The sequence below is a fragment of the Caloenas nicobarica genome, chromosome Z (assembly GCF_036013445.1).
Source record: "Caloenas nicobarica isolate bCalNic1 chromosome Z, bCalNic1.hap1, whole genome shotgun sequence".
NCBI lineage: Eukaryota > Metazoa > Chordata > Aves > Columbiformes > Columbidae > Caloenas > Caloenas nicobarica.
In genome coordinates, this window is record NC_088284.1 from 8,885,261 (window position 1) to 8,900,783 (window position 15,523).

At 42.0% G+C, this 15,523-nt stretch overlaps 1 protein-coding gene across 3 annotated transcripts in view; it reads right to left on the bottom strand.

Moving 5' to 3' along the window:
• Positions 1 to 15,305, bottom strand: part of UBAP2 (ubiquitin associated protein 2) — a 181,886-nt gene extending 166,581 nt beyond the window's left edge. For all 3 annotated transcript variants that reach the window (XM_065657913.1, XM_065657912.1, XM_065657911.1), the window contains exon 1: positions 15,253 to 15,305. The gene's annotated coding sequence lies outside the window, so the exon portion shown is untranslated. The remainder of the gene's footprint in view (positions 1 to 15,252) is intronic.
• Between the last annotated feature and the right edge of the window lie 218 nt (positions 15,306 to 15,523).

Below are 15,523 nucleotides of genomic sequence, written 5' to 3' on the forward strand. Positions count from 1 at the left end.
TTCCCTATCAAAAGCCCCACCTTGAGGAGGCTTGCTCCCTCTGCCAGCTCACTGAAACCACAGCAGTCCCTCCAAGGCGTAAATGAGGAAATCCAGACAGACTTGTCCCAGAAGACAGGGCTGGATGACTACAAGTTCTTCAGATGGCTACCTCCATCAAAACAATCACAAAGCAAAGCCTCTGCAGACTGTAATAATTTGCACAGCCTTCCAGTCTATCAGCTAGAAACCCAGGTGAGCTCAGGGTGGGTACACACACACACATATATATATGTAGGTGGGGAAACAGCTGTAGCGTAAAAACTAAACAAGTTATAGATGTTCTCTGCAAAGAATTCATGGAAGGACATATGAACTCCAGTCACACTCTGATTAAGCTATCAATTAAAAAAAAAAGTAGCCAAAGCATCTCAGATAAGACTGAAGCACACCACTAACACTACACAGGACATATGACCTTCCTGTATTAACTGTTACCAACTTTTCTCAAAACCACTATTCCCCACACGTCTAGTGTCAATGTCAGCAGGACACTTTCAAAACTGTTCTAAGCTTGGGCTAAGTCAGTACATACAACACAAGCTACAAGCATACATTGGACACTTCAGGCTTGCAGTTTTTCAATAGTACCAACCCTAGGACACAACAGTTAAAAAAAAGAAAAACAAAACAAAACAAACAAAAAAAAACCCACCACCCACACACCCCACCACAACAAACCTTTCAGTGGAACATCCTCCTATCCATTATTACCATTACAGTCAACAGCCAGCTGTACCCACAAGATGAGTAATTCATGCAACACCAAAAAAAAAAAAAAAAAATCACCACAAAAGAAAAAAAGAGCTATTAAATAACAACAACAAAAAAATTTAACAAACTTATTAGGAAATGTAACCTAGATTAAACCAGTACCAGAACAAAAAATGATGCTGAATTGTAACAGGAGCGGGGAAAAAAATACTGGGAATGGTCAGCTTTCACTATTAAACTGTAGAAATGCATATTTCAGCTATTCACTCTTATGTAACATCAAATATCTAAACAAAAGAAGATTCAAATTGAAACCCAGGTACTCCAAATGGCAGAAAGAAATAGCTAACCCAAGCTGGGAGCCACACAGCTAGGACAATACCCCTGAAGGGGTAATTCACTTTCAGTGGGGTTTTTGTAAATAAGGTGGCACATGGGAAGCAGCACTTGACATAGGGACAAACATGCTTGGTATTCGTGCTCTCCCTGCCCCCTCCAGCTCCGGCTCCCCCCCATGTCGCCAAACCCCGCTCTCCTGGAACAGCTTCCAAAGGAATTCTTTGAATAGAAACAGATACAAGCAACAGGACTAAAAATAGCCAAGCAAGAGCAGAGACATTTGTGATGTTCTCCCACTGGCGGAAACACACTTAACTGCATTAAAAAAAAAGGGCACCTAGTTAATTCATACTAGAATTGACAATGAAGAACAATGTAGAAAGTACCACCATTAGAAAAAAGTTTTGGAGGCGAAGATTAATTCAGACTTGCAACACTCACATCACATTACAACACTCGCAACAAAAAGCAATGGCTAAGTTACAAGCCACAAGTGATATAAAAGCCAATGCACTGAGTAATCAGCAAGGCCACATCTATAAAGTGTGCTAAAAACCTTGTCATATCAGAGTTTTGATTATAGCTTCAGAGTTTTGGTAGCAACACCAAAGAGCTCAGGTATCATTCCTGCACCTGCACAGAGCCCTACTCCTTGAACTAGATACTGAGAGAAGATCATAGATCACTGCTTGTGATACGCTCAGATATTCAGAAAAGCACAGAAAACTAGGAATCTTGCTGAAAAAAACTCTTCTAAATAAAGCAAGATATTCCAGAACATCTTCCTGTAATTTTCCCCCAGATGACAACATTTCTGGAGGTTCATATTAAGAAAAAGGAAAATCCATCAAAATAAAAACCTGATTTTTTTTGCAGTCACATACACAACTCTGAATATAAAGTTACAGAAGGAAGAAACAATAGTTTCTAAGGCAGTACTAAAGATTTCCCTCCTTCGCAACCTTATGCTTTTACTGTGCATAAAATCTTGATGATAACCCACAGTCATTTCAGTCCATTTAGCTTTCCAAAGTGAAACACTGTGTCATGGTTTAACCCGAGCTTGAAATAAAACCACGATCGCTGCTCATTCATCCCCTCCCCCACCCCCCAATAGGGGAGAGAATCAAAAGGGAAGGGAGAAACCTGGATCAAGATAAACACAGTTTAATAAAATAACAAAATAGGAATACACTACTAGTAAATATATATATATAAAATAGAAATAAAAGATACTCAAGGCAATTCCAAACTAACTCCATCCACAACTGAGCAGCAGTCCCAGTCCCTGGTCCTGAACAGCTGATCCAAAAGAGAGAAAAAAGGAAATACACAGAAAAGCCCAGAGGCCTCTGCAAAATGGCAAAAGGCCAAACTAAACATCCTGACCGAACTCCCCTGGCTGCGCTCAAGAGCCAGCGAGAGAGAGCAGAAGAGCAGAACCGAAATGTCCCAACTCCCAACTCTCCTTAAATCTGAAGCATGACTCTAATGGGATGGAATAGTGTCTTTGATCAGTCCGGACGTCAGTCAAGCCCTGCCCCATCCATGCCCCCTTTCCTCGATGCCTCACACCTGTGGGCAGAGCACTCACAGTATCCTTGGCTCTCACACCAGAGCAATTAAAAACATTAACTCTGTGCTGGGGTGTTATCTCTTGTCCTCAAACTAAGGCCAAATAATGACTGTGCTAGCTATGAAAAAGAAAGGTTTCTAACTGCATGAAGAAAATTAACCCATTTTCACTCAAACCACCACACACTGCAAGAAGCTGAGTCCTTTTTCAAACCTATTGTCAGGTGCTCAGAGATGAGCAGCCACAGAAACAGCACCGAAAACCAAAAGCCATAAGAGATCATTTTTATTTCTCTGCCACCTCTGCATTGTTCCTTATACAGTCATGACCACTGTTAGCATTTTGTCTAGCTTTAAACAAGATGGGTTTTATTGGTTTCCTTTAACACTAATTCTCATCTTGACCTGCTTTGGTCAGAAAACTTTTCCACTCGATTTTGAGCATTATTTTCCTCATGATCACAACTTCGCAATTTGATGTCTCATGTAAAATCATTTACACTTGTTCTACCATTCTAAAGGTCTACCTGAGGTCAGGTCTATCTGATTTGCAACAAAACAATAATAAACTGTCCAGAGAGATGAAAGATTAACAACCTTTACAACCTACAACATGCTAGAAAGGATCAGGTAAATAAAGTGTCCTCTACACAGAATCCAACTCTAAAAGGAGGAATGAAGTCATCCAGGCTGTTCTTGTGTGTTTAATATTAAAAAGGTAAAATGAAATTCATCTCCCACTTCTAAGTTAGTTTCTCAACTTTTTTGAAGACACCAAAGAGACAAACTGCTCACATATGATGTCAAATCGTCCAAAGTTCTATTCCTCTTAATTCAGTATTTATTTTCTCTCCAACATAAGGATGGGGGGAACCACCCATAGGTTTTTTCTAATAACCACAGTCACTGTTCCAGTCCCCCATCTTTACGTTTTTCTGCAAGTCTGGACTGACTTAAATGTTTTTCAGCTGCCATGCATTTTCTGACTCTGGTAGGAAGATTTCACTCTGCCATTTATTACCAAGCCAGACTAGCTTATAATAAAATAGAAGAAAGGTGCAAAGAATGATTTTTTTAATGTCTGCAAAATTTGAACAAACATCAAAAGTTTTTCTTCAAAACTTCCTACTGATAGACCACTAAGAAATTCCTTTCCACATAAATTTATTCGCATATTTTCTTAAAGCTCACATTCCCTTTCAAATGTATTTTTGTATTCTGCTGGGTTATTCATTATTAACCTAATGGCCTGTAAAAACCTGAAAGCCCCTGATTCCACAAAGGTATGCAAGGTTTATATACTGTGCAAGGCAATATTAAAATGCCCAAGTAGAAATCTGCTTTCTAAAACATCTCAAGATGATATTGGTCATCTATTTTACCACCAGTCTAGGAAGCACTCGGCTGCAAGATGAAATCACTCACTTTCGAAAGAAAAGAGACTTGCACTCATCAAGTCTTAAGCTTCTAATCCAGCTTATTTATATTAATTGCAGTACCTCACCCTCAGTACATATGTGAGTTCTGAAATTGAGTCTGGAATACACATTTTGCTAACTATGGTATTCAACTCTAGCAGCAGCATTAAAATATTACAGGTTATCAGCTTTAGAGATCATACTGCACCTATAAAAACTTCACTGAACAAATGGTTTGGTGATGACAATCTTAAACTATTTCAGCAGAAGATGTGTTGTAAACAGCAATTTTCTCCAAGCAAACAAAAATGCTGTATCTACACAGCTAGCTGTACCTACAGAAGCAAATGATGAACAAGAGATAACCAATATAACATATCACAAATTTTTTAAATGGCATTACAAACTTAAGTAACAGCTTTTTAATCACAATAATAATTTTCAGTCATTTACAGAATGTTATTTAAAAATTCTAGCACAACAGGGGACTGTTAAGCACACTTGCTGTGAAAGCAAAGATGATACTGTAAATAAATTGAGAAACCAAGGGTAGGGAAGTTTAAAATGGAGAACAGTATGATGCCTTAAATGTGTTCTCAATTTCAGAAGATTGTTTTTCAAGTTCAATAAGTACACTGTCCAAAACACGCTTTTTGAAAACTAGTAAGAAGAACCTGATTCACTACAATAAGGTGAAAATAAAAATCCTAAAAGGAAAAATGCAACTTCTCGTTCTGCATGCCTCTTTTGATAACAGCAAAAACGTCCAAGACACATAAACAGTTCAGAGGGCACCCAAAGGTGTAATCAGCAGAAAGTAAACTGCTAAAGTCTGCTCTGTGTCTCACCTTCAGGACACTGAAGGGGTTTCGGGTGTTCTTATTGAAAACATGCAAGTCTCATCTAAGTAGGTACTGTCCTTTTGGTCCCTCCATTTTCCCACGGCTAAAATTTGAAAAACAATACTCACTAACCCTGTTGCTGTGCTCGAAAACTCTTAAGGCAGATGGTGTTAGTATGACCTTAGTTTTGATATCCCAAAAGAACCTCACCATGAAGTCTGAGTTTTTGAGGTTTGTTGTCATGAAATTACTGTGAGACCACAACTACATAACAGGAATTACTTTGCAGGATCAAATGCAAGAGACCAACAGAATGGGATAAAACAGCTCTCAATACACAACATTTAAACATCACCGAGTACACATGCAACTGCTGAGAACAGCAACTTTAACAGGCAGAATTTTTACTTCCACTTATTCATGAAAGTCTATTTGAAGAGCTACAAATACATCCAAGAAAAACATTTTGTGCTCTTTTCAGATATTTTTTTTGCCAAAGAAAGAAGAAAGGGAAGGAAAAAGCGTGTTTAAACAGATTACCTCATTCCCAAAGCCAGAGACATAACTTCCCTTAAAACCATTCTAAGTTTTCAAATGTTATATAAACAGAGAATAAAACCCAGAAAATTTCCAGAACAGAAAGCACCAAGAGTAAGGTCTTCCATATGAGAGACAATTGGTTAGATTTCAATGTATATACTAATATGCAAGTATACCAGAGAACAAAAAACTTTGCTTCAAGTGACTTATAACAATTCCTATCAAATTTTTAAAAGGAAAAAACCAAAGAGACCAAGGAACACAATAACATTAAGTGAGAAGAAAAACTAGGATTCAACCCGGTGGGTTAAAAAAATAATAAAAAAATTAAAAAATTAAAAAAAAAAAATCAACCTTACACACTCACATGAATCCACAAAAGGCTGTACTTCAATGTTCAGAAGCAACTAATAACAAATAAATGTTTTTCTGGAATCTGCTTGTCAGTAGAGATTTTAACATGACTGAATGCATATTGCTGTTTAAGAGTTAGAAGTACACTGATGTCAGTCCATAATTCTCACACTGTAAACCAAGATTTCTTTGGCTGAACTATTCCAGAGCTTTAATTAGATACCAAATTGCTGTAAAAGACTTGAAAGCTGAAGTTCCAGAAACATATGATAACGTTTTGGTTAACCTTGAGACTCTTGGAACTGTGATGTTTTGGACTTAAACACAATTGGAAAACATTTACGACATCTTCTTTAAGGTGAGCTTTAGGGGAGCTTTTCTTTTTTAGCCTTTCTGAAGCTCAATAAAAACCTTAATTTTGTAAAGTTTTTGGAAAAGTGAATTGAGGGCATCTTTCCACTTTTTCTTTTTTGCTTTTCATTAAAAATCTGGGTCATTTTAAAAACACATACAGCTTCTGAGAGAGAAGGGTGGAGGCTAAATACTGTACGTCAGTACTTCAACAAGGTTTGATACATCCCAGAAACTGGTCTGCTTGGCAGGCTAATTCACAACAAGTCCTGGAAGAGCTAAGCGTACCACTTCTTCCAAGCTGGTCTTTAAGATTTCAAGAAAGCAGAGCTCCACACCTCTCTAGCCATAAATACCATACTAATATAAAATACAATAGAGTCACAATACCCAGACATACATATGGACAAACCAACCCAGCGTAAAGATCTATTTTCAGTCTCTTGCATGTTGTCTTCAGCTGAATGCTTTCAGGCTTTAACCATAATAAAATAAGTAGATATAGATTTTAGCAAAGTTTAGCACAGTGTTTGAGCTATGCTTACGTGGGTCACTTTATCTGGCAAAGAAACTGTGAAGTCTGAAGCTGAGATTTTTCAGGAAATGCAAGAGGTGGTAACAGTCTCATTTTATTCAACAGGACTAAATGAATCTCTAAACAGAGCTAACTTTACCCACCATTAGAGTGCCAGAAGAGATCGCTTATCCCCTTCCAACATTTCTCCCTTAAAAAAGAACACAGATTATCTTAAAAAAAAAAACTTGTGCGGTATTTCAAAGCATGTCTGTTCATATATAAACTCACAGGGAAAAAAAGGCAACTCGTCAATGCTGCACTACACATACCACAAATACAGAACAAAAACCCATTTATAGGAATACTAGGCGAAGATACAAAACAATCTTGCAACTTTCCAGCTTGCATTACTGGAACCCCAGCCGCTACACACTAACAGAGCAACACCAAAGTCTGAAACACAGTCACAGTGTCAAATAATCCACCACACAGATCTAACAGCCAAAAGTGATGCAAGGACCAGAGACCCCTTCCTCCTCCCCGAGTATTCCACCAGGACTCATTGTTCCCAGTGTTGATTCATTACTCACTTTCAGCGCAGTTCATCAAAGCAGGAATTTTGTTTGTTTGTTTGGAAAGACACACCTAAGGTTCCCCAGCATTAATGACTTGATTTCTGCTGCTATGTGCCAGACCCTGGATGATTTGAACAAACAAATCAAAGTAGCAACACATCATATCAGTGATCAAGAAAAGCCAACTCTTCCCCTCTTTTTCCCTCACTCCAAACCTGTCTTTACCTGAAAGCCACATCCTCCTCCTGCTCCTCCACAGGTAACTCATTCTTTCACTCTCACACACTGCATTAGGACCGGTCTTTGGAGTCAAGTAGAGAATGTACCATCAAAAGGACATGCTAACAACTGATCCTAACTTTTCTCCAATACCCTGCAAGGGCAGGAAGAGTTGCAAGTCAGCTTTTCAATCAGGGTCTGCTGGAAAAGGAGACCTACAACCATAAAACCAATTCCTGGCCACTCACCATTCCTTAACAAAGTCCTGGTGAGGAAAACTATGCCGACGCCAATTGCTGAACCCTTTTCACTTGTTCTCTCCTACATTCAGCTCCAATCTCAAACAGCTAATTGTTTTTTGCTAAGTGGAAAAGGTTTTAGTTACCACAGTCTGACTCAGTGCTCCAAACCTGCTTGTTCTGTCCTGCAAGGTAAGATGTATCACTCAATGTTTTTATGGTCATTTTTTTAGATATTTAAATCAACTGAAAAACGATGGTTCTGTGTTTTCTTGCCCTATGTTTTAGCATATTTTATAGGTCATTTCATTACTAGAGAAACACTTAGGATGCCTTCTGTTGATCAGCTATTTTAATGGATTTGTTTATTGGGAAGAAATATTAAAGTTATACATTTTAGCTTGCCTCTATCCAATGACTGAAGCACTCAAAAGCACTCCCTAGCAATCAACAGAATCAGCAAGGGAGATAAGTCAAATAAATATTTGAGGTAGGTTTCCTAGCAGAAACTAAATCTCACCAATGTTTCATTTCAGAGGACTGTACTAAAAGAGCTGGCCCAGCACTTCACAGACGCAATATCCCTAACTATGAAGTAATTTTAACCACCTAATTTTATTCTAACCTTTTGTCTACAGTTGTATGGGTCCAGGGGATTAAGGGGAAGGGGACTGGATTTGCAAAAACAGGAAAAATAGGCTGATCCAGTTCACTTCTAATTTATCAGGACTCATGTAATTCTGCAAAGTTTTGACTTTACTCTCATTAAAGAGTACTTTTAAAAATAATTTTGATGCACAACGCTTCATAAAATGAACTGCTCAATATGCAGAAGTACAATAAGAACTCAGCCAAACCTCTCCTACATGCTGTATGTACACTAAATCATCATTTACAATCCACACAATTCCTAGACAGAACATACACAGGACTTGGGCAATTTCATCCCTATCAGACAATCAAATGTTGGACCTGTTTCTTCCCTCACAGAACTGCTGAGTTAGAGTCTTCAGTTCAGCTGGAGCCAAGACAGTTAATTACTCTTCATTTACAAGCACAGAAATTATTTGGATTTGCAATATGCATCTTATGGCATTTTCACAGCACTTTCTCTAAACACACATCCCAAACCCACCCACCTCCCCACCTATTAAGAGCCATGAATTGCGGTTACCAACATCCCTACTAAATTCGATCCTTAATCCATCTTCTTCTCAAAAGCATATAAGAACATACGGCCTTGAGTTTGCCTGAAGGACTACAGATTTGACTATGTCAAGTCATTTAACCTGGAGAAGAGGAAAGTTTTGAGGAGGGTGTCTCATTAATGTACATAAATACCTGAAGGGAAGGTGCGCAGACACAGCCCAGCTCTTTACATGGTGCCCAGTGACAGGAGCAGAAATAATGGGCAAAAACTGAAACACAGGAGGCTCCATCTGAACATCAGTAAAAGCTTTTTTACTATGAAGGTGTCCAAGCACTGGGACAGGTTGTCTAGTGAGGTGGTAGAGTCTCCATCCTTCGAGATACTCAAAAGATGTCCAGACACGGTCCCTGGCAACCCATTCTAGGTGGTCCTGCTTGAGCAGGGGGGTTCTGCTTGAGCAAGGGGGAGATAAGATGACCTCCACAGGTCCCTTGCCAGCCTCAGCCAGTCTGTGATTAAGTGAAATAAAAAGGGAAGGAAGCCCTACAACAGAAAAGCTACTATTGAAAATGCCCCACAAGCTTCATTAGGGACAAGTCTTAAGCTCTAGCATTTCTACTCAGTCACAAAGAAAATCAAGTGAATGTCAATCTTCAAGTAAATCAGGTAGGGTAAAAGTCAGTGGGACTTTAAATCCAGCAACACATGCTGCTCTGTCAACAGATAAAATGGTAAACAATGAAAACTGGAATACAGGTATACAGTTGCAAGGAATTTTACACTTTCAGTCATAACAGAGAACTATTCAAGAAAAATAATAAGCATCTTTTCGTACGAAAAGTTCCTGGGCATGGCTGCTATCTGGACATCAAGAAGCTATCAAGAAGAAGCAAAGAAACCCAGCAGGTTGAGGACATGTATCAGAAGCCATAAAGGTTTCTCAAACACTAAAAAAAGAATTGCATACTCATTAACTTGCTTTCACCAAGCTCATAACACTATTTTCAGTCTTTCTCTAAACTGAGTTTCAGACAGCTACCCCTTGGCATTTACTCCATGTTCAAAACACTCAGAAATTCATTCAATGGCTAATAAAAGAAAGTGAAGCACAAGACTGGGAAGTGCCATACTGCTCCTCCTCATCATGCTTAGTCACCCAAAGTTAACATCAGTAACTTAGGTCCCTCTTATGTGAGTCTCAAAATGGATCACAAGTCAGTGATCTGAAGAACACGTGACTGAAAGATGAAATAAAAGCACAGTAAGAGAAGACATCTGTCCCTTCGTGAACAACCCATCCAAAGCAAGGACCAGAATTTCTCAAGTACAATACATTATGTACAGCCTGACAACAGAGCTGGGTTTGGCACAGGGATTCCTTTCAGATTCATGTTGCTAAAACTGCATCTAAGACAACGAGAAGCATGTTTGAAAATCAAGGAAGAATGTAAATGCAGAAGTAAAATAAAACAAAACAAAATAAAGAAATCAGCAATAGCCTTCAAACACAGGGAACCATGGACAACATGATAGTATAAGACACTGGTCAAGTGTTTACCATAAAATAGCCATGATTCAGTTGACATTTAAAACCAAACAGAAAGAGGAAACAAAAAACTTTGAGAAGCCATATGCTTCATTCTATGTTATTATATCCACCATCCTCAAAACACTTAACAAAACAAATACAGCAGGGAAAAAAAAAGTTTTCTTTGCTGAAAAGCAATCTCAATATGGTCTGTAAATCATCGTCCTACTTCCAAGAACAGTATTTTAGTCATACAAAATACAACTGAAATGTTCTAGATGAAATCTACACCACACAGAGTAAAACTGCAAAAAGCCTTCTTTTCTCTACAGCTAACCATTAAAAATATTTAGGAATATAATCATAGCGACTGCATTTAAATTTTACACCTTCAAACATAAGGCTATTTTTCCTCTCATTAAACCAGGTTAAAAAAAAGTGCAACCTGATGATTCAGATCTGGAGGTTAAGAAAGAATTTGTGTTTTCTTCATTTAAGTTTTGATTCAAATACTAAATGATTCTGTAACACAAATTTGATTGAAACTGCATCTTCTGCAGATCTGGAATAAACTGTTCTTCCTGTACGATAAAGCAAAAGAACAAAACCATAAAGTTCACCATAGGAGTACTACTTCGGGCAAACCTTAGGTCTCGAGAAAGATCAAAGCTCTCTCGATACGGAAAATGTTTCATTGTTTTTCACGCAAAACACTATATACAGCCAGGTTAAGGACTCCTCCAAGCTCATCTGTCAGAAGACTGATTTAAGAAGCTGAGGAGAGAGCAGAAAAAAGCTTGACAAGTTTTAACTTCAAAAGAAGCCACAGTATCTCGCAGCTTTCACAAAGACAGCTGGACAACAAAAACAAACCCACACAAACAAGAAAAAGATAATTTCAAGAGAAATGAGAGTAGAAACAATTTAATGCAAGAGAACTGCACAAAGTTGTTCCCATAACCTATCTTACAAGTTTTACAATCTAGAGAGAACATAAATAAAACAATATGCTCAGCAAAATAGCTATGATGTTGTAAAACCAAGCTCAGCAAGCCACAAGATCTTAGGCATCAGACTGCATCAGCTCTAATCTGTCTTTAGGCACTGTTTACTCTTTGCAGCTTTGAAAAGAAGTGGAGGGAAAAGGGCTGAAGGTACCACACCTGTGAAATGGTCTGCAGGAGCCCCCGGTGGGCAGGGAGTTCCAACAAACTGTCACTTTAGACAGCCAAAATCAGGCAGCATGCACTTTTATGTTAGACTGAAAAGGAGAAGCCCTTTGTACGATTTTTGTAAAATATGAACCTTAAGTAATTGCAAAGGAGCTACTTCACAACCTTTCATCCCAGCTCTCACTTCAACAAAAGTAACCTGTTTAGGGAAGTCATATTAAAAACAGCACAAGTCCAAACTAGGTCTTCTCTGAAAAGTAAAGAGCATGAAATGGGCTAAAAATGAGCAGACTGTATGAGGGGGGAAAAAAAAAAAAAAATCAATAAAAAGCTCCAGCAGAATAGCAACACTGAAGTGGGTATTACTTGGATTTCCTCTAGCACCTTCCATTCAATAGTTTTGAAGTATACAAATACAACATTGAATTATTTAATCTGTCATCTTATAAAGCGGACAAGTCACTTGACTTCTCTTTTACCAAGGTCATACAAAGCTGTTGCAAACCAGAGAGCAGAACACAGGTCTTCAGAGTCCCACTCATGTGCTTTAACCAAATAAGAGACAAAATAAATAAAAAAATTAATAAAAGATAATACTTGTATTCCTGTTCTTTTATGAAGAACCTATTCTGAGTATTGGTACTGGGAATTACTGAAATTTGAAGTAAACATTACTATGGATAGTAATACTATCAATACTAATTATTAACAGAGTATTAACCGTCTATGATACATTTCTCAAGCACTATTAATCAGCATACTCTTCCACTATGATCAATATCATTAAAGTGACACCAGCAACAAATAAAAACATACCAAAAAATGGCATTCTATGAGGAAAGCAACACATTAAATAAAAGTCCATGGAAGAAATATAAAATACCAAAAATCTGCTTCTAAGTTCTAAAATGGTAGCTTAAAAATTGGAAGAAAATAAAATAAAATAACAGCTTCTGGCAATAGACAAGATTTTTTTGTTGGGTTTTCCCTTAGCTTCCTTAGATTTTAGTGGTGAGGCTGTAACTCCAAAGTCCCCTCAAATGGTCAAATCCCTTGACACCAGGAATTTTTTTGAAGAGTGGCCAAAACAGTGCAAGTGAAAGCGCCTAAATGTCTGCATTTTCCTGACTTTATTTTTAATGCTATTAAACTTTTTTTTTTTAATCAATATACTGATAAGACTGCAACTAGACGAAAGCAGAATAGGGCTTGCCCCATTCCCGCTCCTCCCTCCATCCTTTAAGTTGCCAACACTGTTGAGGTTATAAACCCAAAAGCTGGATCATTTTCCAGACTATGCATCAAAATTGGTTTACACCAGTTAATCCAGTTTCTCCATGTAACCATCCAGAAGTCCCAAACATGATTAATGCTGCAAAGTGATCTAGCCTTGCCTGCTTTCAAGTTACCTAGTGTAAGGTTAAAAATACATTCTTTAAACAAGTTAGGTCAAACCACCACAGAGAGATCAGGCCTAGGTATAAATACTGAGTCAGCCAGGTAGGAATCCAAACCCAGATTCCACTAGAGAACGTGACATAACCAAGGGATCTGCTAAAAGGGCCTGGTAAATATTAAAAAAGCAAAGCCTGCTTTTGTTGTGAAGGGCTCTGTTTCAATGGCAAGCACTGCTCCTCCAGGCCTGCACATCCTCCCCCTCCCTTCCCTTCACACACATCCAGCTCCAATTTCTCTTCTTGAAAAAAACAGCTGCTCTCATGCCAGGACAGCCCCTCCATTTCACCAGCCACCACAGCCCCAGAGGCTATAGCCTTGATCTGCTGCTGTATTATAAGCATTCAGCATTTACTCATAGAATGGTTTGGGTTGAAAGGGACCTTAAGGATCATCGAGTTCCAACTCAAACTGAGATGACTAGGGACCAACTGGTGCTTGGTAGCTGGAGATGAAGCGGGCTGGCCCTCAGGAGCTTCCCATTATGCAGCTCTACACCAAACCCAGCGTTTCTGTTCCACAAAACTGTGTGGTCCTTTGAACACAACCAAGAGAGCTCTGCAGATCCATGCTCCTGATGTTAACACACTTGCAAGAGGGAAGCTTCAAACAAGGTTCACCCTGAACGACTCCCAGGTGGTATTCAATAGCACTGCGCACATTTCAGCACATATTTTTAAATCTATTTCACATCAGAGAGTTCAGATCCTTGCCATCAGGCTCAAAGGTGCACCAGCTCCCTTTCTACATCCAGTTTCTTGCAGAAGGGTTTCTACCAGTTCGCTGTCCTGCTGTAATTTCTTCAGCAACAACACCAAACATAGAAGAGCTTTCTCTTCTGTTTTTAAATGAAACATAAGCAAGCCCAATTGCAAAGCCCTGCCCTGACTTCCAGTTCTCAGCCAGCACACAAAATCAGGAGTGAAGAAAGACTAGGTAGAGGTTAGCAGAGAAAATGGTTCATTCATCACCATGTCCTCACGTAACCTGCTGTTACTGCTGAGATGTTATTGTCAGTGAATTCTGTAGCTGTGACCATGACACGGCTGCCCTACCCCACCCCACCAGCGAGGGAGCACCCGGCAAGGAGATGGGGAAAGACAACATGGAAGAAAAGCCCTGCACAAGGCACAAATCAATAGTTATTCACCCACTTGTTCCCTCCCTGTGCTGCCAGCCGTTCTTTGGCCTGGGGCTCAGAGGCACGCCCCCCTCCACCAGCCCCGCTTTTCCTCTGAGGGGTCCAGCTGCACCCCCCTTCCCTCACAACCCCACCCGCACAGGCAGGAGAAGCACGAACCCGCCAGGAGAGAAACCTCCAGCTGTAAGGAGAGGAGAAACGAGGAGGATGGGGAGCAGGACCCCCTGCCCAGAACGGAAAAGGGTTGAGAGCCAACCCACCTCTCCCGGCAGCCACCGGGGGTCGGGTCGGGTCGGCTCCCCCTCCCCACACAAGCCCGGACTGGAGCAAGGCGGGAGCTGCTCACAGCCGCGGCCTGCTCAGCGGCCCCCACCCGCGCCTCTGCGGAGGGGAAGGGGGCCGCAATCTAGGGCAGGGCGAAGCTTCCCCCAGGCAGCCGCCAGGAAAAGTAGGGCAGAGCCGCCTCCCCTCACGCCGCCACCCCCCAGCCCCCCCCGGCCGGGAAGGGGCGGCAGGCCCGGCGAGGAAGGGCAGACACCCGCACCGGATAAAAGCTCCCACCGGGACGGGGAACCGGCCACGGGACGGGCCCGTCGCCCCCCCCACCCGCCCCGTGCCGTCCCCTGTGGGCGAGAGGCCCGTTCCGTGGCCTCGGGCCGCTGAGGGACCAACGGTCGCCCCGGGCCGTTGGGCACGAGCGGGGCGCGGGGCCTCCCCCGGCCGCGCGGGCCCACCAGCCCCCCCCCCGCCACCGCCGCGCGCGAGCCGTGCTGTGGGGGAGGGGGTCGCGCCCCCCGCACGCCTCAGGTGCCCCCCGCTTCCCCCTCCCCACGCCCTCACCCTGCGGGTGCGCGCGGCCGCGGCCCCCCCGCGGTACCTGCCCAATGTGCTCACAAAGCAGCAGCGGCGCCCACCACCGTCACGTGACCGCCCCGCGCCTCGCTCCCTCCCTCCCCCCCCGCGCCTCCACGCGCGCGCGAAGCCGCTCCCCCGCCACGTGACGCGACGCCGCGCGCTCGCCTCCGCCCCGCCCCGCCCCCCCCCAACCCGCAACCGCCTCCCGCGCGCCGCGCCCCTCACACACCACCAGCGCGCGCCCACCCGCCGGCCCTTCCGCCTCCCCCGGCACCACGTGAGAAGGGAGGGGAGAGCCGGCCCCTTCCCCATCACGTGACCGGGGCTCCGCCCCCCCCCCCCCCCCCCGTCCCGCGCGCGCGGCGGAAGGCGGCGGTTGGTCCCGCCCATGGCGGCGGCTCCGTGACGGGCCGCGGGGTGTCCCGGGGCCTTGGTGCCGGCTCGTCGCCGCAGGAGGCCCGCGGGAAGGGCACAGCAGCTGCAGGGGTCACTCCGTGGAG